At 44.4% G+C, this 20,728-nt stretch overlaps 1 protein-coding gene and 1 long non-coding RNA gene across 4 annotated transcripts in view; one reads left to right on the top strand and one right to left on the bottom strand.

The window, feature by feature from the left end:
* Window positions 1-2,006, bottom strand: part of LOC144694004 (muscleblind-like protein 1) — a 351,759-nt gene extending 349,753 nt beyond the window's left edge. Inside the window, exons 1-2 of one of the 3 annotated variants that reach the window (XM_078564322.1) lie at window positions 1,822-2,006; window positions 1,600-1,735 (exon numbers count right to left, since the gene is read on the bottom strand). The gene's annotated coding sequence lies outside the window, so the exon portion shown is untranslated. The remainder of the gene's footprint in view (window positions 1-1,599; window positions 1,736-1,821) is intronic. The other 2 variants (XM_078564304.1, XM_078564328.1) reach the window with 2 other exon arrangements.
* The window catches only part of LOC144694008 (uncharacterized), an 85,174-nt gene continuing 65,681 nt past the window's right edge, over window positions 1,236-20,728 (top strand). The window contains exon 1 of the long non-coding RNA XR_013579632.1: window positions 1,236-1,352. This is a non-coding gene — a long non-coding RNA (uncharacterized LOC144694008). The remainder of the gene's footprint in view (window positions 1,353-20,728) is intronic.

Here is a 20,728-nt window from a genome sequence, read left to right as displayed (position 1 = left end):
CTCCCCCAAATATACAGAACCTTGTTCTTTGCAGACAGAAAGAACTTTTACCACGTTGCACCTGTTTCAGCTAAACAAAATAAGTGACAGCCATTCACTGGTCCATTCCTCAGGGCAATATCCCTATGAATCAGAATCAAGCTGCCTGGTTTAAATTTCAAATGGTTAGCAGTTAACTGTCAGTCACTATCAACTGGTGCATTCACCATGGCAATACCTCTACCAATTAGAGTCCACTTGCCAACCAATCAGCATTCTTTTCTCATCCAGTATACATATAGTCTTTCATCTGACATTAGTATTTTCTTGCAAATTGCCCTGATGCTTGCAAGACAAAAAGCTTCGGCAAAAGAAGTCTTTTTTTTTCAGCGACACTCAAAGTTCTGTATTTAACTATTGCAATTTATCTTGTTAGAAGAAGACCATTACCATTTTTGGCTGTTAAAATGATGACTCAATTCCCTTTTTGATGCAACAACACCATGTACAAGTGAAGCAATGACATTTTTACAGAGTTGGGACATTATTACTCCACCAGTGGTGTCAACACTTTGCAGGGTCTTTCTCGGAGAATATTTTTGTAAAATGACAGCAGCCAGCAATGGGGAAGTAGAAAAGCAGAAATGACATTTCTAAATGCTGAAAAAAAATGTGCGTTTGAGGTAATTTGGACTATCTCCAGTGGAATATCATATTCTTCTTTCTTGTAGCAGTTGCAGTGAAAGTTCAAAAGTTAGAAAAAAAACAAAGAGTTACTATTGGACTTGTAGATGGTAATGAAGTCAGAGTTTATTTAAGGCTTGGTTTACCAGCCAAAAATCTCACATGCACTAATTGCGCAGAGCTAAAGCTAAATGACAGGAGACTGACCGTTCAGTCAGGAACAAGCCCTCCCAAGGCAACATTTCGGCGATAGCTGCAGCTGTCTGCCATTTTGCATTGCGCTGTCACTTGGGTTTTTGTGAAAAGTTGAATCTCACTTTGAAGAGGCTGGCAACCATCTTTTAAAGGGACACTGTCACCTCACGGAGTTAGCTGGAAGCCTTTTCTTGATTAAAGTGGAACTCAATGACAGCATTCACCCCATTGAAACACCAGTACTTCAGAGCAAATTCACCATGACCGATGGCTTTTGTGGGCGGGGGATTCCCTCCAAAATAGCAGCGACGACCCTCCCACCAGCCACTGACCCCCTCCTCCCCCCCCCCCCCCCCCCCCCCCCAACACCCTTCTCCCACTTCAACACATGCAGGCAATATTAATCTTTAACCCTGGACAAAAATGTCAAACAGAGAGAACGAACTCTTTGCCTGATCATTCTGCAGAGCACAAGTAACCAGAGAGAATCCCAGGTAAATCAACACAGGTAGAGGTTAACCTTTCAAATGGTCGGTAGACTGTGCTCGTTACAAAAGCTTCCTTTAAATTATTAATGTGACAACGAGTGTTAGTGAAATTACATCAATCAGTGTGTTGCTTCAGTCAAGATACTCCCTCCCAATTAAATTGTAAAATAGTGCTGCCATGTTCCAGTAAATTCTAAAAGTTTACCAAAAAAAAAAGTAAGCGGAAGGCTGACTTATATTATTTAACCCTTACCTGCTTTGTCTTTTCCTGATGTTGATACCTCTTAGCTTAAAACATTGAACAGCACTGGAGGCGTTCAGGCCTGCGAATGTTGTCTGCTCCCTGGAATAATGGCTTCCTTTGGAGTGAAAGGATGAAAATAGTTTGGCTGGAAGAGGAAGGAGTGATAGACTTGAGTTAACTGCTCTTCAAACCCGATGGGTCTACAAACAACAAATTAACCATTCAGAGAACCTTTTGCCAGTTTCCATGACAACCCAGCAGTTTCGAATGTATCTTTTATTTTTACAGCCTGACTTTTGTTTCACTTTGACAGCATATAAGTTTGGGGAAGATCATGAAACGCACCAACAGCCCAGCAGTGTCAATGGTTAAGAGGCATGGAAAAGATTGGAAACCTAAAATGCCAATGGACTTTCATTGAAACTTGCAACTTCTCAACTTATGTTTTTTAAACCAAATTGAACATACCATACCAATTCAACCAATCAAGAGGCACGTTGCGCATGACCTTATTGCTAATCTGACTGCTGCATCTGGTATTGCAAGAAAAAAAAACCTGACACTTCTTCCTGGAATATGGGCAGTGGTTTCTACCCACAGTCTCCCAAGCTGTTTCCTTTGTCAAGCTGCTAAGTATGTTGCAGTGAGATAAGCTTGTGCAAAAAGGAACGGACACAATCCTTATCTAGCTCCTATCTCTTCATGCAGATACAGCACATACACCCTGCAAAGCAGGTGCAAAAATACTAACACAATACTATCAATGTGTGGAAGTGATATTAAAACATTGAGAGTCAATGTTACACACGTATGAGCATGCACACCAATGCAAGCATTGATCACAAAGAAGAGACCTCATTGAAGGGCTTGGTGAACTACACAACGTGCAAATGGGTTCATGAAACCCCATTTCCTGGCTCAGTGGTTATCACGCTGAACTCTGAGTCCAAAGGTTGTGGGTTTAGAGTTCTTGAGAAGAAAAATCTCAGCTTACACTTCTGGTTCAGTATTGAAGGAGTGAACTGTTGGAGTTAGCATCTTTTGGTTGAGAGGTAAAACCAAGGCCCAGTCTTCCATCTCAGGTGGATGTAAAAGGTTCCAAGGCACTATGGAACAAGAGAAGGCCACTTACCCTTTTGAGTCCTTTCTGCCATTCAACGAGATCATGGCTGTTCTGCGACTTAACTCCATATACATAACTCCACTAGTAATTTCCAGACAACGGATGTAAGGCTAATTGGTCCATAATACCCTGATTTCCCACCCTCACCTTTCAGAAATGGGTGGGGGAGTGATGTGTACAGTTTTCCAATCGAAAGGAAATTTCTCAAGTAAAGAGAACCATGGAACATTATAATTAGGGCATCTTGAATGTTCTCATCTCTTTCCTTTAAAACCCTGGTGCGGACAGAAAAGCATGAGAGTTCTCCCCTGTGTTCATGCCAGTATCACTAAAAAAAAAACCCCAGATTATCCACTCATTACCTCATTGCTGTTGGTTGGATCTTGCTCTGTGCAAATTGGTTGCTGTGTTTTCCATCATACAACAGTGGCTACACTTCAAAAAATTGCTTCATTGGTTGTAAAGGACTATAAAAATGCAAGTCTTTCATTCCTTTACATACCAATCACTTATGCAATAGTTCCTCCCATCACACATAAATCAGGCTTTGCTTTAGTACTGTATAGCGACAGGGAATGCCTGGTCCCATCAGTGCTACTCTTCTTTTAAATTCATTCACAACCATGGAAATATGGTGGTGTAGTGGTAATGTCACTGGATGAGGAATCTAGTGCCCTTGGCAGCTGGTGGAATTTGAATTCAATTAGTAAATCAGGAATATAAAGCTAGTCCCAAAAATGGTGACCATGAAACTATCATCGATTGTTGTTAAAAATCCATCTGGTTCATTAGTGTCCTTTAGGGAAAGAAATCTGCCGTCCTTACCTGGTCTGGCCTACATGTGACTCCAGATCCACAGCAATGTGGTTAATTCTTAACTGCCCTCTGGAATGGCCTGGTAAGTCACTCAGTTCAAGGGAAATTAGGGGATGGGCAACACATACTGGTCTTGCCTGTGACGCCCATAAAAAAAATTAAGAACCACGGACATCGCAGGTAAAGCCAGCATTTGCTGCCTATCAATTACTGCCCTTGAGAAGGTATTGGAGGTACAGCTATTTGTTGCTTCGGAAAAAGTCACTTCACCTTCACCTTGGCCTCCTATGGGTTGCCAACACTGCAGGGTTTTGTTTTAATTCTTTCATGGGATGCGGGCCTCGCTGGCTTGGCCAGCATTTATTGCCCATCCCTAGTTGCCCTTGAGAAGGTGGTGGTAAGTTGCCTTCTTGAACCGCTGCAGTCCATGTAGTGTAGGCACACCCACAGTGCTGTTAGGAAGGGAGTTCCAGGATTTTGACCCAGCGACAGTGAAGGAACAGCGATATATTTCCAAGTCAGGATGGTGAGCGGCTTGGAGAGGAACCTGCAGGTAATGGTGTTTCCATGCATCTGCTACCCTTGCCCTTTGAGGTGGTAGAGGTTGTGGGTTGGAAGGTGCTGTTGAAGGAGCTTTGGTGAGTTCCTGCAGTGCATCTTGGAGATGGTACAAACTGCTGCTACTGTGCGTCAGTGGTGGAGGGAGTGAATGTTTAAGGTGGTGGATGGAGTGCCAATCAAATAGGCTGCTTTTTCCTGGATGGTGTCAAGCTTCTTGAGCTGCACTCATCCAGGCAAGTAGGGAGTATTCCATCACACTCCTGACTTGTGCCTTGTAGATGGTGTCAGGCTTTGCAGAGTCAGGATATGAGTTACTCTCCACAGAATTCCCAGTCTCTGACCTGCTCTTGTAGTCAAACTATTCATATGATGGGTCCAATTCAGTTTCTGGTCAATGGTAACTCCCAGGATGTTGATTGTGGGGGATTCAGTGATGGTAATGCTATTGAACGTCAAGGGAGATAGTTGGATTCTCTCTTGTTGGAGATGGTCATTGCCTGGCACTTGTGTGGCGCGAATGTAACTTAAGGAGTGTGCCATCACACTGACTGGTGAGGACATGGGCAGTGCCTGCGGTGAGGGTGAGATCCGCAGCGAACACCCACGTTAGGATCCTGCACCACATCATCCCTCCCTCGAGCGCTCACTGGATGCAGTGTAGGCCCACCACGAATTCCTCTACTCCCACTCGGGGCGAAGGCCAGCTAGCAAAGGTCACCAGTCCAGCACGGTCAACACCGACGCCCTGCAAAACAGGACAGTCTTCCAGTGCAGGAAGAGGATGAATGCTTTCATCTGTTCCGCCAGGGAAAGTCACTCTTCTCATCACATCCAATTCACGCATTCACAAACTCATCACATATCCAGAGGGATCTCACACCTCAAGGGACAACACCACTAACTCACACACACCCTCACACCTCCATTAGGCTGATATCCTCTCAAGCTCACGTCCTCACCCGTCCATGGCTCTGCTCACCACACAAACATTCCATGTGGTGCCATGTAACCTGCTCACACTCTCTCCATCCGTTTTCATGCAGGAGGAGCTGGCTCACACCAGCAAGGAGAGGTCCCAGACTTGAGGGTGGAGTAGCCCACATTAGGCCCCACACTCACTTTGAGGAGTGTGCCATCACACTGACTGGTGAGGATATGGGCCATGCCTGCGGTGAGGGTGAGGTTGGCAGCGAACACCCACGTTAGGGACCTGCACCACATCATCCCTCCCTCAACGCAACTGTGAGTGCTCTCTCTCCTGCTTTTGACTCTGCTGTCATGCACTAATCATCTCAACTTTGGTTCACAGGGAGCTCTGCCAAGTGACTGATACCCCCCAGCCATCCAGTCCCTCAGTTCCATCCAGGTCCTCACCTCTAGCCTTGAAGAGCTGGAAATAAGCAGCTTAACAACCTTAACAACAACCATGCTTCTAAAATCAAAAGCGAAAGGAGCCTCGTGTTGGGTAGGAACGGGTGCTGTCTTTAGCTCGCCTGTCCTTTCCACCACCCAATCACCCATGTACTCTCTCCCTTCAGTGTCGACCTCCCTGGCATCACCTTCCACCTCCACCATCTACCAGCCAGAAACCTTTTCTTTCTGGGATGTCCAGGTGAATGTGCACATTCCCTACCTTCCCAAGAATCCCACCCCCATCCACATTGACCTTCCCGACCTCCTCCTTCCCAACTTCAAAGGTAATAATCTCTGGATTATTACCTGAGCCACGTGAAAATTGGCACAGGGAAAATAAGATCAGAGAGACGAATGCATGGCTCAAATACTGGTGCGGGAGAATTGGGTTCTGGTTTTTGGGGCACTGGCACCAGTGCTGGGGAAAGTGGGGGCTGTACCATTGGGACGGTTTACACCTGAACCATGCTGGGACCAATATCCTTGCAAATCGCATAACTAGGGAAATAGAGAGGGCTTTAAACTAAACAAGATGGGTGAGGAATCAAGCTTGGGTAGAGGTAGCAATTCAAGACGTAGAGCCAAGACAGGAGAGCAAAATAGTAATCGCAGAAATGAGTGTCAGAGAATGGCAGGAAGGGACAGAGAGAAAAAGCCTAAGAATACATCAACAGTCAAGACTAGATGTTACAAAGGTAACAAAAAGACAAAACTGAAGGCTCTCTATCTGAATGCATGTAGCATTCATAACAAAGCAAATTAATCGATGGCCTACATTGAAGTAAATAAAAATGATCTGATAGCAATTGCAGAGATGTGGCTGCAGGACAACAATGATTGGGTCCTTAATATTGAAGGGTAGAGGACATTCAAGAAGAATAGGAAGCTAGGTAAAGGTGGTGGGGTTGCACTGTTAATCAAAGAGGGTATTGGTGCAATAGTTAGAGATGACCTTGGTTCAGATCAGGATATAGAATCAGTTTGGGTGGAGATGAGGAATAGTAGGGGGGGAAAAGTCAATAGCGGGAGTGGTCTACAGTGTAGGACAAAGTATTCAAGAGAAAATATTGGGTGCTTGTGATAAAGGGACGGCAATAGTCATGGGTGATTTTAATCTACACATAAACTGGAAAAATCAGATTGTTCACTTTGGCAGGAAGATCAAAAAAAGCAGAGTGCTATTTAAATGGAGAATGGATGAAGAGTTCTTTTGAATGCTTTCGAGATAGTTTCTTGGAGTAGCATGGTCTGGAACCAACCAGAGAGCAGGTTATATCAGACTTGGTATTGTGTTACATGACAGGATTAATTAATGACTTCAGAGTAAAGGCACCCCGTGGTAGCAGCAACCACAATATGATTAAATTTTACATCCAGTTTGAAAGGGAGAAGAGTGGGCCTAAGACTAGTATCTAAAACTTAAATAAGGGCAGCTATGTGGGGATGAAAGCTGAGCTAGCTGAAGTGAACTGGGAAACAAGGCTGGAGGATAGATCAATAGAGAAGCAGTGGCAGACGTTTAAGGGGATATTACAGTGTATTCAAAACAAGTACATTCTTACTATAAAGAAAAATTCTAAGGGGAGGACCCATCATTCGTGGTTAAGCAGAGATGTTAAGGAAAGCATCAAACTTAAGGAAAAAGCATACAACTCCACAAAGATGAATGGCAGGACAGATGATTGGGCAGAATATAAAGGATGGCAGAGAATGACTAAAAGGTTAATCAGGAGAAAGAAATGAGAGTATGAGAGGAAGCTAGCTAGAAATGTAAAAACGATTGGCAAGAGCTCCTACTGGTATTTAAAAAAGAAAAGAGTAAGTGAAGTGAGTGTTGGTCCTCTAGAGAGTGACAGTGGGGAATTAATAGTAGATAATAAGGAAATGGTGGAAGAAATGAAAAAACATTTTACTTCTGTGTTCATTATAGGGGATACAAAAAACATTCCAGTAATAGCTGCAAATCAGGAGGTGAACGGGAGAAAGGAAGTTGGTGAAATTGAAATCTCTAGGGAAATGGTACTGAGTAAATTGATGGAGCTGCAGCTGGCAAGTCCCCGGGTCCTGATGGACTACATCCTAGGGTCTTAAAAGAGGTGGCTAATGAGGTAGTCGATGCGCTGGTGTTAATTTTCCAAAATTCACCAGATTCTGGAAAGGTTCCATCAGATTTGAAAGTAACAAATATAACTCCTCTATTCAAGAAGGGAGGAAGGCAAAAAACAGGAAACTACAGGCCAGTTAGCTTGACGTCTATTGTGGGGGAGTTATTAGAATCGATCATTAAGGAGATTATAGCTGGGCACTTAGAAGAGCTCAAGGCAATTGGGAAGAGTCAGCATGGTTTTATGAAAGGAAAATCATGTTTAACCAATTTATTGGAGTTTTTTGAAGGAGTATCAGGCGCAGTGGATAAAGGTAGATAGATTCTTGTTAGGCAAGGGAATCAAAGGTTATCGGGGTTAGATGGGAATGTGGAAATCAAAACACAAGAAGATCAGCCATGATCTTATTGAATGGCGGAGCAGGCTCGAGGGGCCAAATGGCTACTCCTGTTCCCATTTCTTATGTTCTAACCCCAGGGTCCGTGTCTGCCTCCAAGTCCCCACCAACCAACCTTTCCTGCCCCTTCTGATGGTACCATCGCACCCTCACCCTGCCACCCGACTGGCTCACCCTGCTCTCTCTCTCATTCTCACCATTCCCTCCTACCATGCCCTCCCTCATTTCGCTTCCCAGGAGGCAGTCATCGACTCCACAGGCCCCTCCCTTGCACATTCACCTGGACATTCCACCCCCTTACTCCTTCCTCCACCTTTACTCCTTCTTCCACCTTTACTCTTTCCCCAATATGAACTCCTACCACCCTCCAGACTCCTTCCTCATCCTGGACTCATTCCCCAAACCGAACTCCTTCCTCCCCCCGAAGTCCTTCACCCCTCCGAACTCCTTCCTTCCCCCACCCTGGGCTCCTTCCTCTGCCTGAAGTTCTTCATCCCCCCAAGAATCCTTCCTCCACCCGAACTCCTCCCCACCCCAAACTCCTTTTCTTCCACCTTCTTCGCCCTTACACCTACCTCCCCAGTTGCTGCATTCTTCCCGTTACACCCTCCTCCCCCGTGCTCCCTCCCCCCTCTCCCAACCTCACACCCCGACACCATCATTCCCCCTCTCCCAACCTCAACCCCCCCGACTCCGCCATTACCCGCCCCTCGCAACCTCACACCCCACCGACACCATTGTCCTCCCTCTCCCAACCTCAAAACCCCCAGTATAACTTCCTCTCCCAGTTAAACCTACACCTTCTCCATCCCCTCAATGATCATCCATAGCAGACTATGGCCAAGACACTGAAGTCCCGAAGCAGACCCTCAAAGGTGACCCTCTACCTTCCGTGAGCTGCCTCGCAATGGAGCCATGTGCATATAGACCCACTCAGCGTGCAATGCACATTCCTCCAGGGTGCAGTTGCTGTTGGGCTCCAGCACCCTCTGTTCCTCGGACATCCACAACGTGAGCAAGGCCCTAACGGCAAGTCTCAACTTCTGCACGACACACTTGCCAAAACATCTTCCGTGCTGCCATGTTTTCCTGTCGACGTGGGCGGTAAATTTGATGGTGGTGGGGGGGATGATCTTGGTGAGCAGGGCTTATTGTGCTATGCAGATGTAAGAAAATGAAGTTCCTGACTTGCATTTATACGGGACTTTACATGCCCCCAGGCCGTCTTAAGGCTTCACAGACAATGGAGTACATTTGAAGTGAAGCCACTGTCACACAATGTAGGAAACGTGACAGCCAATTTGCGCACAGCAAAATCCCACAATCAACAATTTGATAATGACCCTGTCATTACTGTTTTCGAACAGCGATATGAGACCAGAAAAGGAGAAGTTCTCGCCAAATCAATTAATTCCACTCATTGCTGGGTCTGGGAGGGATGGTCCACGGTGCTGCCTGTAATGGGGTAAGTGAATGACAGACCGCAACTTCAGAATTTTTACATTAACCTGTGCTTGAGTTACATCATTTGAAGATATGGACAATTTCAGAGGGTGAGTGGCAATGAACACTGACAGGTTGCTGTCAAAATCCCCGCAATTTCTGGGCCAATATATTTTCTTTTAATGGAATGGTTTCATAGGGAAAACATGGCAGCCAACCAGCGCACCGCAGGCTCCCTCAAATAGCAATGTGATAAACGTCCAGGTAATCTGTTTTAGCGATGTTGATTGTAGGTTAAGTATTAGACTAGCACACCAGGAGAACTCTACTGTCCTTCTTCAAGAAACGCTGTGGTATCTTTTACACCAGCCTGTCAGGGCAGACAGCGTAATAGTTTAATGTCCCATCTGAAAGGCAGTACTACTCCCTCAACATTACCACTGAAGTGTCAGTCCCACCATCTTGAATGGGGCTTGAACCTACAACCTTTATGAATCATACACAAGACTGCTACCACTAAGCCATAGCTCCTACAATCCAATGAGTATATTTCTGCAGTTATTTGCCCTTGCAGCGATCCTTGACTTAAAGATTAATGATAATCTTTGTACAGTATTCTGCTTGTAGATTAAATGTAGTTCCATGGTACAATGCTGCACTCAGTTCAGACTGGTCAATATTAAGTATAGATAAGATTTTACAGGTAACGGCAACTCGTATATTGATTATCAATTATATAGAAATATGAAGCACAAAATATTTGAGAAACACTTAAGAATCCAACATTAAATACTTATGCATGTAATCAGGGTAATACAGTAATCATGGGACTCTTTAATCTTCATAGAGACTGAGCAATACCACTAATAGTGCAGAGGATGAATTCATATAATGCATTCAAGGTAGTTTTCTTGATCAGTGTGTCAAAGAAACAATAGGCCACCTGGTTATTTTAAATCCAGTACTATGCAATGAGATAGCATTAATTAATAACCTTGCAGTAAAGGAGCCTCTGGGAAAGAGTGATCATAATATGATAAATTTTGATATTGAGTTTGAGAGTGATATTTTAAAGTCTGAAATTAGGATCTTAAATCTGAATAAAGCAAACTAGAGATATGAAGGGAACATTGGCTAAGGTAGATAGGAAAATTAGAATAAAAGATATGATGGTAGATGAGCAGTGACAAACATTTAAAAAATAATTCATAATTCTAAATAAATATAACGTCTCTTAAGGAATAAAAAACAAAGGATAAAAATGGCTCAACTATGGCTAACAAAATAAGTTAAGGATAGTACCAGGTTACGATAGGCACAAAGAACTAAGCACTGCAGATAGCCTAGACGAATATAGGAAGTGCAAGGACAAAGTAAAAAAGGAAATAAGGAAATCAAAGAGAGGGCATGAAAAAAGATTAGCAAGTAAAGTTAAAGATGTTTTACAAATACATTAATGCTAAAAGGTTAGTTAAGGAAAAAGTGGGACCCATCAGAGAGGAAGATGGAAACTTGTGTGTAGATGCAGAGACTGTGGGAAGGGTTTTAAATGAATATTTTGTCTCCGTGTTTACAAAGGAAAGGGAGAATGTAGATATAGTAGTCCAGGAGGAACACTGTGAGATATTGGATGGGATAGTCATAAAGAGAGAGGAAGTACTCGAAGGGTTGAAATCCTTGAAAGTTGATAAGTCACCAGGGCCAGATGGATTGTTTCCGAGGCTGCTGAAGGAAGTGAGGGAGGAGATAGCAGATGCTCTGAGGATGATTTTCCAATCTTCATTAGATGCAGGGGAGGTACCGGAGGACTGGAGAAATGCAAACGTAGTTCCATTGTTTAAAAAGGGATCAAAGGAAATGCCAAACAATGATAGGCCAGTTAGTCTTACATCGGTGGTGAGCAAATTAGTAGAATCAATCCTGAGAGATAGGATTAACTGTCATGTGGAAAGGCATGGATTAGTCAGGGATGGTCAACATGGATTTGTTAAAGGAAGGTCTTGCCTCACAAATTTGATTGAATTCTTTGAGGAAGTGACAAGAAGGGTTGATGAAGGTAGTGCAGTGGATGTTGTGCACATGGATTTTAGCAAGGCATTTGACAAGGCCGCACATGGCAGATTGGTCAGGAAAGTAAAAGCCCATGGGATTCAGGGTAATGTGGCAAACTGGATAAAAGGTTGGCTTTGTAACAGGAAACAAAGGGTAATGGTCGATGGATGCCCTTGCGAATGGAAAGTTGTGTCAACTGGTGTTCCACAGGACTCGGTGTTGGGACCCTTGCTGTTTGTGTTATATATTAATGATTTGGATGTGAAGGTAGGGGGCACGATTGGGAAATTTGCTGATGACACAAAGATTGGCCGAGTAGTGGATAGTGTAGAGGATAGCCATAATCTCCAAAATGAAATAGATGGGTTGGTGGAGTGGGCGGTAAAGTGGCAGATGGATTTTAACATAGAGAAGTGTGAGGTCATACATTTAGGGAGGTCAAACAGTTACAGGGATTACACAATAAATGGGAATATACTAAGAGGGGTAGATGAAATGAGAGATCTTGGCGTACAAGTACACAGGTCCCTGAAGGCAGCAGTTCAAGGAGACAAGGTTGTAAAGAAGGCATATGGAATGCTCTCCTTCATTGGTAGAGGTATAGAATATAAAAGAAAGGATATAATGTTGGAATTGTATAAAAGACAGGTGAGGCCACAACTGGAGTGTTGTGTACAGTTCTGGTCACCACATTACAGGAAGAACGTAATAGCTCTGGGAGAGAGTGCAGAGGAGGTTTACAAGAATGTTGCCAGGGTTAGAAGAGTGTAGCTATGAGGAGAGATTGGATAGGTTGGAGTTATTTTAGAACAAAGAAGGCTGAGAGGTGACTTGATTGAGGTGTACAAAATTATGAGGGGAATAGATAGAGTGGACAGGATAACATTGTTTCCCTCGGTGGAGAATTCTAGAACCAGGGGACATAGATTCAAGATAAGTGGCAGAAGGTGCAGGGGGGGGAACATGAGGAAGAACATTTTTACGCAGAGGGTAGTGGGTGTCTGGAATTTGCTGCCCAAGTTGGTGGTAGAGGCAGAAACTCTAAACCCTTTTAAAAAGTACCTGGATCTGCACCTCAAGTGCTGTAAGCTGCAGGGCTATGGGCCGGGTGCAGGAAGGTGGGATTAGAAAGGGCACCTGGGTGTCTTTGGGCTGACATGGACAAGATGGGCTGAATGGCCTCCTTCTGTGCTAAAACTTTTCTATGGTTCTATGGTTCTATGGTTCTATTAAAGGAAGAGGTTTATAATGTTGACGTAAAGAGCAGTAGATCTGAGGATCGGGAAGATTTTCAAATTCACCTAATGGTGACCAAGAAATTGATAAAGGAAGAGAAAATAGGACATGGGAGTTAACAAGCGAGAGACAAAAAAGATCAGATTCTAAAAGCCTCTATCGGTCTGTAAAAAGAAAGAGATTAACAAAAGTAAATGTGGCCTCCTGAGAGGCAGAGACAGGAGAAATTATAATGGAGAATAAGGAGGTGGGAGGGACTTTAAATGGTAATTTGTGTCTGTCTTCCTGGTAGATGACAGAAAAGAAATTCCGGAAGTAATGGGGAACTAAGAGATAGTACTGGAGAAATGAATAGGTTGAAAAGCTAACAAATCCCTTGGACCTGATGGTCTACACCATAGGGTCTTAAAAGAGATAGTAGATGCATTGGTTTTAATTTTCCAGAATTCCCTATACTCTAAAACAGTTCCTGTGAATTAGAAGGTAGCAAACATAATCCCAGAATCACAGATTCACAGAATTGTTACAGTGCAGAAGGAGGCCGTTCGGCCCATCATGTCTGCACCAGCTTTCCAAATGAGCATTATGACTCAGCACCGTTGTCCTGCCTTTTCTTTGTAACCCTGCACATTGTTCTATTAAAACAATCATCTAATGCCCTCTTGAATGCCTCAATTAAACTTGCCTCCACCACACCTCCAGGCAGTGCACTCCAGACCTAAACCACTTGCAGTGTGAAAAAGTTTTTCTAACACCGTATTTGCTCCTTTTGCAAATCGCTTTAAATCTGTGCCCTCTTGTTCTTGATCCTTTTATGAATGAAACAGCTTCTCCCTATCTACTCTGTCCAGCCCCCTCATAATTTTGAACATCTCCAGCAAATCTCCTCTTAGCCTTCTTCTCTCCAAGGAGAACAGCCCCAACATCCCAAATCTATCTTCGTAACTGAAGTTCTCATCCCTGGAACTATTTTTGTAAACCTCTTCTGCACTCTCTCCAATGCGTGCACATCCTTCCTAAAGTGTGGTGCCCAGAACTTACACAATACTCCAGCTGAGGTCTAACCAGTGTCCTCTACAAGTTCAGCATAACTTCCTCGCTCTTGTACGCTATGCCCCTATTAATAAAACCTAGGAAACTGTACGCTTTATTAGTTGCTCTTTCCATCTGCCCTGATTTATGCACATATACACCCAGGTCCCTCTGCTCCTGCACACCCTTTAGAGTCATACCCCTTATTTTATATTGTCTCTCCATATTCCTCCAATCAACATGAATCATCTCACAGTCCTCTGCATTGAACTTCATCTGCCACCTATCTGCCCACTCCACCAACTTATATTTGTCCTCCTGAAGATCTACACTGTCCCCCTCACAGTTTACAATGCTTCCAAGTTTTGTATCATCTGCAGACTTTGAAACTGTCCCCTGCACACCAAGATCTAGATCATTAATATACATCAGGAAAGGCAAGGGTCCCAAACTGTCCCCCTGGGGAACTCCACTACAAACCTTCCTACAGCCCAAATTGACCATTACTCGCTGTTTCGTATTACTCAGCTAATTTGGTGTCCACGTTGCTACTGTCCCTTTTATTGCATCCTGCAATTCAAAAAGCAATGGGATGTTCCAGTATATTGTAAACTCCCAGTCAATACTTTACATTTTTAAAAACCACAAAAAAAATGGCTGCCTGAGGATCATCTGACTTCTCTTGTGGTTTGAAACACACACACCTCACATACAAACATTTTAATCACGGACAGTAAGAAATCTATCCATGACAGCAGGGAGAGAGAAAATAGGGAAATGCAGGCCAATTAGCCTGACATCAATAGTAGTGCTAGAATCTATTGTTAGGGAGGAGATAACAGGGCATTTAGAAAATCATATGAGGAATCAGCACAGTCAACACAGGTTTAAAAGAGGGAAATCATTTTTGACAAATCTGTTACCAAGTTTTTTGAGGTGAGGATGTAACTAATAGGATGGATATGGGGGAAGAAGTAAATGTGGTGCATTTAGATTTTCAAAAAAACATCCATGGTGAGCGGCTAGGAAATGTTGGCATTCAGAGGGACATGGGTGTCCTTTTACACAAATCACAGAAAGGTGCAGCAAGCAATTAGAAAAGCAAATGTTATGTTAGCCTTTATTACAAAGGGTTTGAAGTGTAAGAGTAAATAAATCTTATTGCAATTTAGCAGGTACAAGGGGAGAAAATCAACGGAGGCATTAGTGGAGTACAGAAAATGCAGGGTGGAGCTTAATAAAGCAATTAGGAGAGCAAAGAGGGGATATGAGAAAGCTCTGGTTGGTAAAAGTAGGGAAAATCCCAAGATATTCTATAAGTATATCAATGGGAAGAGGGTAACCAGGGAAAGAGTAGGGCCCATTAGGGACCAAGTGGGCAATCTATGGATGGAGCCAGAGGACATCGGTAGAGTGTTGAATGAATACTTCACATCCATCTTCACTCAAGAGAATGAGGATGAAGGTATGGAACTCGGGGACAGAGACCGCGAGGTTCTTGAGCAACTTGATATAGGGAGTGACAAGGTATTGGAGGTGTTGGCAGGCTTAAAAGTGGACAAATCTCCAGGTCCGGGTGATTTGTGTCCCAGACTGCTGAGGGAGGCAAGGGAAGAGATCGCAGAGGCTCTGACCCAAATTTTTAATTCCTCTCTGGACACGGGGGAGGTGCCAGAGGACTGGTGAACAGCTAATGTGGTTCCGCTACTTAAGAAGGGTTGTAGAGATAAGCCAGGGAACTACAGGCCAGTGAGTCTCAGGTAAGTGGTAGGGAAGCTATTGGAGAAAGTTCTGAAGGAGAGAATCTATCTCCACTTGGAGAGGCAAGGTTTGATCAGGGATAGTCAGCATGGCTTTGTCGGAGGGAGGTTATGCCTAACAAATTTGATTGAATTTTTTGAGGAGGTGACCAGGTGTGTAGATGAGAGTAGTGCAGTTGATGTAGTTTATATGGATTTCAGCAAAGCCTTTGACAAGGTCCCACATGGGATACAGGGTAATTTGATAAGGTGGATTCAAAATTAGCTTATTTGTAGGAGACAGAGGGTGATGACAGAAGGATGCTTTCATGACTGGAAGCCACTGTCCAGTGGTGTACCACAGGGATCTGTGCTGGGTCCCCTCTTATTCATCATTTATATAAACGACATAGATGATTATGTGGGGGGTAAGTTTAGTAAGTTTGCGGATGACACAAAGATTGGCAGGGTGGTTAACAGTGAGGTTGAGTGTCTTGGGCTACAGGAAGATATAGACAGGATGGTCAAATGGGCAGATAAGTGGCAGATGGAATTTAACCCTGAAAAGTGTGAGGTGATACACTTTGGAAGGAGTAATTTGACAAGGAAGTATTCAATGAATGGCATGTCACTAGGAAGTTCTGAGGAACAGAGGGACCTTGGCGTGTGTGTCCATAGATCTCTGAAGGCAGAGGGGCATGTTAGTGGGGTGGTGAAAGGCATTTGGGACACTTGCCTTTATCAATCAAGGCAGAGATTACAAAAGTACTGAGGTCATGTTGGAATTGTATAGAACCTTGGTGAGGCCACAGCTGGAGTACTGTGTGCAGTTCTGGTCACCACATTATAGGAAGGATGTGATTGCACTGGAGGGGGTGCATAGGAGATTCACCAGGATGTTGCCTGGGATGAAATATTTAAGTTCTGAAGAGAGGTGGGATAGACTTGGGTTGTTTTCATTGGAGCAGAGAAGATTGGGGGGCGACCTGATCGAGGTGTACAAGATTATGAGGGGCATGGACAGGGTGGATAGAGAGCAGCTGTTCCCCTTATTTGAAGGGTCAGTCACGAGGTGACACAAGTTCAAGGTGAGGGGCAGGAGGTTTAGGGGGATGTGAGGAAAAACTTTTTTACCCAGAGGGTGGTGATGGTCTGGAATGCGCTGCCTGGGAGGGTGGTGGAGGTGGGTTGCCTCATATCCTTTAAAAAGTACCTGGATGAGCACTTGGCATGTCATAACATTCAAGGCTATGGGCCAAGTGCTGGTAAATGGGATTAGGTAGGTAGGTCAGGTGTTCCTCACATGTTGGTGCAGACTCGATGGGCTGAAGGGCCTCTTCTGCACTGTGTGATTCTGTGATTCTGTGAATTACGAAGGGTCACTGTGAGACCACACCTGGAGTACAGCATACAGTTTGATTTCCTTACTCAGGAAGAATATACTCACCTTAGAGTGAGTGCAACAAAGGTTCCCTGAACTGGGGTGAGGGGATTGTCCTATAAGAAGAGGTCAAGTAGACTGGGCCTATATTACCTCATGTTCAGAAGGAGAAGCCATTGAAGCATATACATTTCTACAATGTTGGACAGGGTAAATGCTGGGAGGATCTTTTGCTTAGCTAGGAAGTCTAGAACTAGAGGTCACAGTCTCAAAATAAGGGGTCAGCCAGGACTGAGATGCAGAGAAACGTGAGCCTTTGGGACAGGAAACAGGAGCTAGGACAGTTTCAGGTTCCCAAACCCATCTGCAGAGGGAAACGGTCACTCATTGGGATTATGAAAGGAGCACCCCCTTCGTCGGCACGGAGGCAGGTTGCCTGCCCAGTTAAGGGTGGCGGGTGGGCTATTGAAGCTGGAGGACCAATCAGAGGCCTTCCAGCATCAGAGGAGCACACGGCTGCAATGAGCCGAGAGGCAGTTCAACAGGACAGTGACCTCTCAGCCACTTTTAAGAAAAAGATAATTAGAAGTTAGAGAAAGCAGCCAAGCCACCATTCTTGGCATGGGAGCCTCTCTATGGGCCAGGAAGGGCCTATAGACCTACCTGAAGTGCTGGTACCTCTGGCCTGCTGCTGGGTGCCTGCCTCCAGGCAGTTGAAGTGCCCCACATCGTGTTGGGAAACTGGAGGCCGACTGGAAAATCCCTGTTGGTCTCCATGAGCTATTTTTAGCAAGGGTCTTAATGAGCCTAATTGGCTGCAAGCGTGAACAAAATGGTTGATGCTGGGAATGGGATCAGGAAACCAGCACACTGGCTGATGCCTGGATTTTTGGGCCCCATCCACCTCCATTCCTGACCTTAACGGGGCCCAAAAAAAAAAACAACCCTTCAAGACCGAATTACTGATATTACCCCTCAAGTGCAGTTAATAAATCTATAATATTTTATATAATAAAATTAAAACTCCAAAGAAAACATATTTAGGTCATTGGCATTGATGATTCAATCAGCTGGAAATGAGGGTACCACTGGGACTTTTAACTTTGAGTATTTGCTCCCTGTGAGGTTTCCAGAGCTGTACAAATGAATGTGCTGGTTTGCAGAGATTTCCATTGATAGGGATCAGGTTGAGTCATAAAATGATGTGACCGTAGCCTGAGCAGTTGGCAACATCACATGAGTCCTCAGACATGCCTTGTGACATGTTATCCTAGACAACTTTTGGCCAGTGTATTCATCTTTGCAATTTTGATACTCAGATCTTGGCTTCCTCACAAGAGGCAGCATCACTGCCAGTAACGGAGATAAGGTTATATATTTGCAAGGAATTATTGGGTACATGCTTGTATTATCCTGTTTCAACTGAACTAAAATTGGACAGAGTGAAATATGATACAGTTGGAATGCAGTTTATCATTCAGGCCTTGAAAATAAAAACTCGAGATTAAGGAAGTGCCATCTACCCCCCAAAAAATGGCTGAACAAATTCATAATAGCCACCAATTGGATTTTTACTTTTTTCTTCTTTAATAGAATATGAGCGTTACTGGTAAGGCCAGTTTTTGTTACCCATCCCTAATTGCCCTTGCTAAGCCATTTCAGAAGGCAGTTAAGAGTCAATCACATTGACATGGGTCTGGAGTCACATGTAGGCCAGACCAGGCAAGGACAGCTGCCTAAAGGGTATCAGTGAACCAGACGGGTTTAAACAAACAATGGATTATAGTTGTCATGATCACCATTACTGAGATTAGCATTATATTCCATATTTATTAATTGAATTAAATTCCATCAGCTACCATGGTGGAATTTGAACCCATGTCCCCAGAGCATTAGCCTGGGCCTCTAGATTACTAATCCAGTGACATTACTAGTACACCATCGTCTCCCCATAAGTATGAGTAAAGTCCCATTAAAATACTTAAACCTGCATGTGAGATTCCACGATCGGAATGATGTAAGCTTTTCCAAATCCGCCCTTTTTTCCCATCCAGCTTCATGTTGTCAGCTCTGGTAGAATGTATTCCCCAAGGTTTCATCACATCACTGCCTCCAGTTAACCTGCTCCCCACACTGCCTGCCATTGGTCGCTACGATATCCATTAGTACAGCCAGTTGGAATGCAGTAAGACTCCTTGGTACCCAACTGGATGATTCATGACTGCCAATCAAACATCCCTCTTTCCCCATCTCCAATACTCTTTGTAACTAATCAACAGATGTTATCAAAGAAAATGGCAAAATGCGCACAATTGTTTTTAATGCCTCTATGATTTTCCTGGAGACTCCAAGACAATCCTGGAAGATTGTCTGTAGTATTCAGTTGTTCTGAGTTTGATGATGTGAGTCTGGTAACTGACCTATGCTCAACTGTACTTGATTGGTTAAACCTGGGTGTGGACTCAGCGCAAAGTAAACAGACAGCACAGAAGCTACTAGAATCTGAACTGGAAGCATGGGTGCGGACGTTTTGTAACTACAGAGATATTTTAAAACTCTTGTGAATAGACCTGTTGTACACATAGAAGCTAGTGTCATCTCTGCATTGGTGCGAGATATATAAAATCTAACATGAAGGTTGAGGGGGGGACCTAATAGAGGTGTATAAGATTATGAGGGGCATAGATAGGGTGGATAGGAAAGCACTTTTTTCCATGAGTAGAGGGGTCAATAACCAGGGGGCATAGATTTAAGGTAAGAGGTAGAAGGCTAAGATGGGAGTTGAGGAGAAACTTTTTCACCCAGAGGGTGGTGGGAGTCTGCAACTCACCGCCTGAAAGGGTGTTTGAGTCAGAAACTCTTGTAACATTTAAGAAGTATTTAAATATTCACTTGAGTAGCCATAGCCTCCAGGGCTATGGGCCAAATGCTGGAAAATGGGATTAGTATAGCCAGATCTTTGTTGATGGGCACGGACATGATAGGTCAAATGGCCTCCTTCTGTGCTGTAGCTGTCTGAGTCTATGGGGAAAATTATCTCCCCATCAGGGGGGAAGTGTGGGAGTGGGCATGGGCAGGTGCGCCTCTGATCGGCGCCCCCAATCGGGGGGCGCACCGCCATTTTATGTGGGCGGGCCAATTAAGGCCTGCCCAGCGTGACGTCCACCAGGAACTGCTATGCACTCCCTGTGCGAGCGGAGTATTCCCTCAGCCAGGAGTGTGCTCTTTCACGCATGCGCACGAGAGAGCGCACTGATCTCCCTGAGGCTAAGTGCTGCCTCAGGGAGACCGGCTCCGAATTAAAATTTGCAACAAAAGTGATAGAAAAATTTCCCTGACATGTCCTCTCATGTGACACTGTCACATTAATTGGGACATGTCCATAACTTTAACTGAAACCTTTATTAAAAATTTAAATACCCGCATGACACCTCATCCTGCCCGTGGATGAGGTTTCATGCTTTTTCTGAAGCCCGCCAGGGCTCCCGGTCTGCCCACCAACCTTAAGGTTCGATGGGCAGGTCCATTCATGATTTTAATTCATTTTTCAATGGCCTCAATAGGCCGTTGACAGGTCGGCGGGCGCACAGCTGACTCAGCTGCACCCCCGCCGACCTGAAAATGGAAATGATGCGGTGTGACATCGGGAGTTCCGCCCGAAGTCATCCCGCGTCATTTTACGTGTCGGTGAGCCCAGAAGATCGCTAGCCGACCAGGAGATCCTGCCCTATGAAAATGTGCGACATTGGGCAGAATCGTCCCAGAATTGCACCAGGTGCAGTAGCGGGAGTGAAAAATGACATTTTACCCGCCGACTGCAATGGTGGATTTTCGCGCCGT

Source organism: Cetorhinus maximus, chromosome 19 (assembly GCF_964194155.1).
Source record: "Cetorhinus maximus chromosome 19, sCetMax3.hap1.1, whole genome shotgun sequence".
Lineage (NCBI taxonomy): Eukaryota > Metazoa > Chordata > Chondrichthyes > Lamniformes > Cetorhinidae > Cetorhinus > Cetorhinus maximus.
The sequence above is the reverse complement of the archived record's forward strand: the minus strand, read 5'-3'. Positions and strand labels throughout refer to the sequence as shown.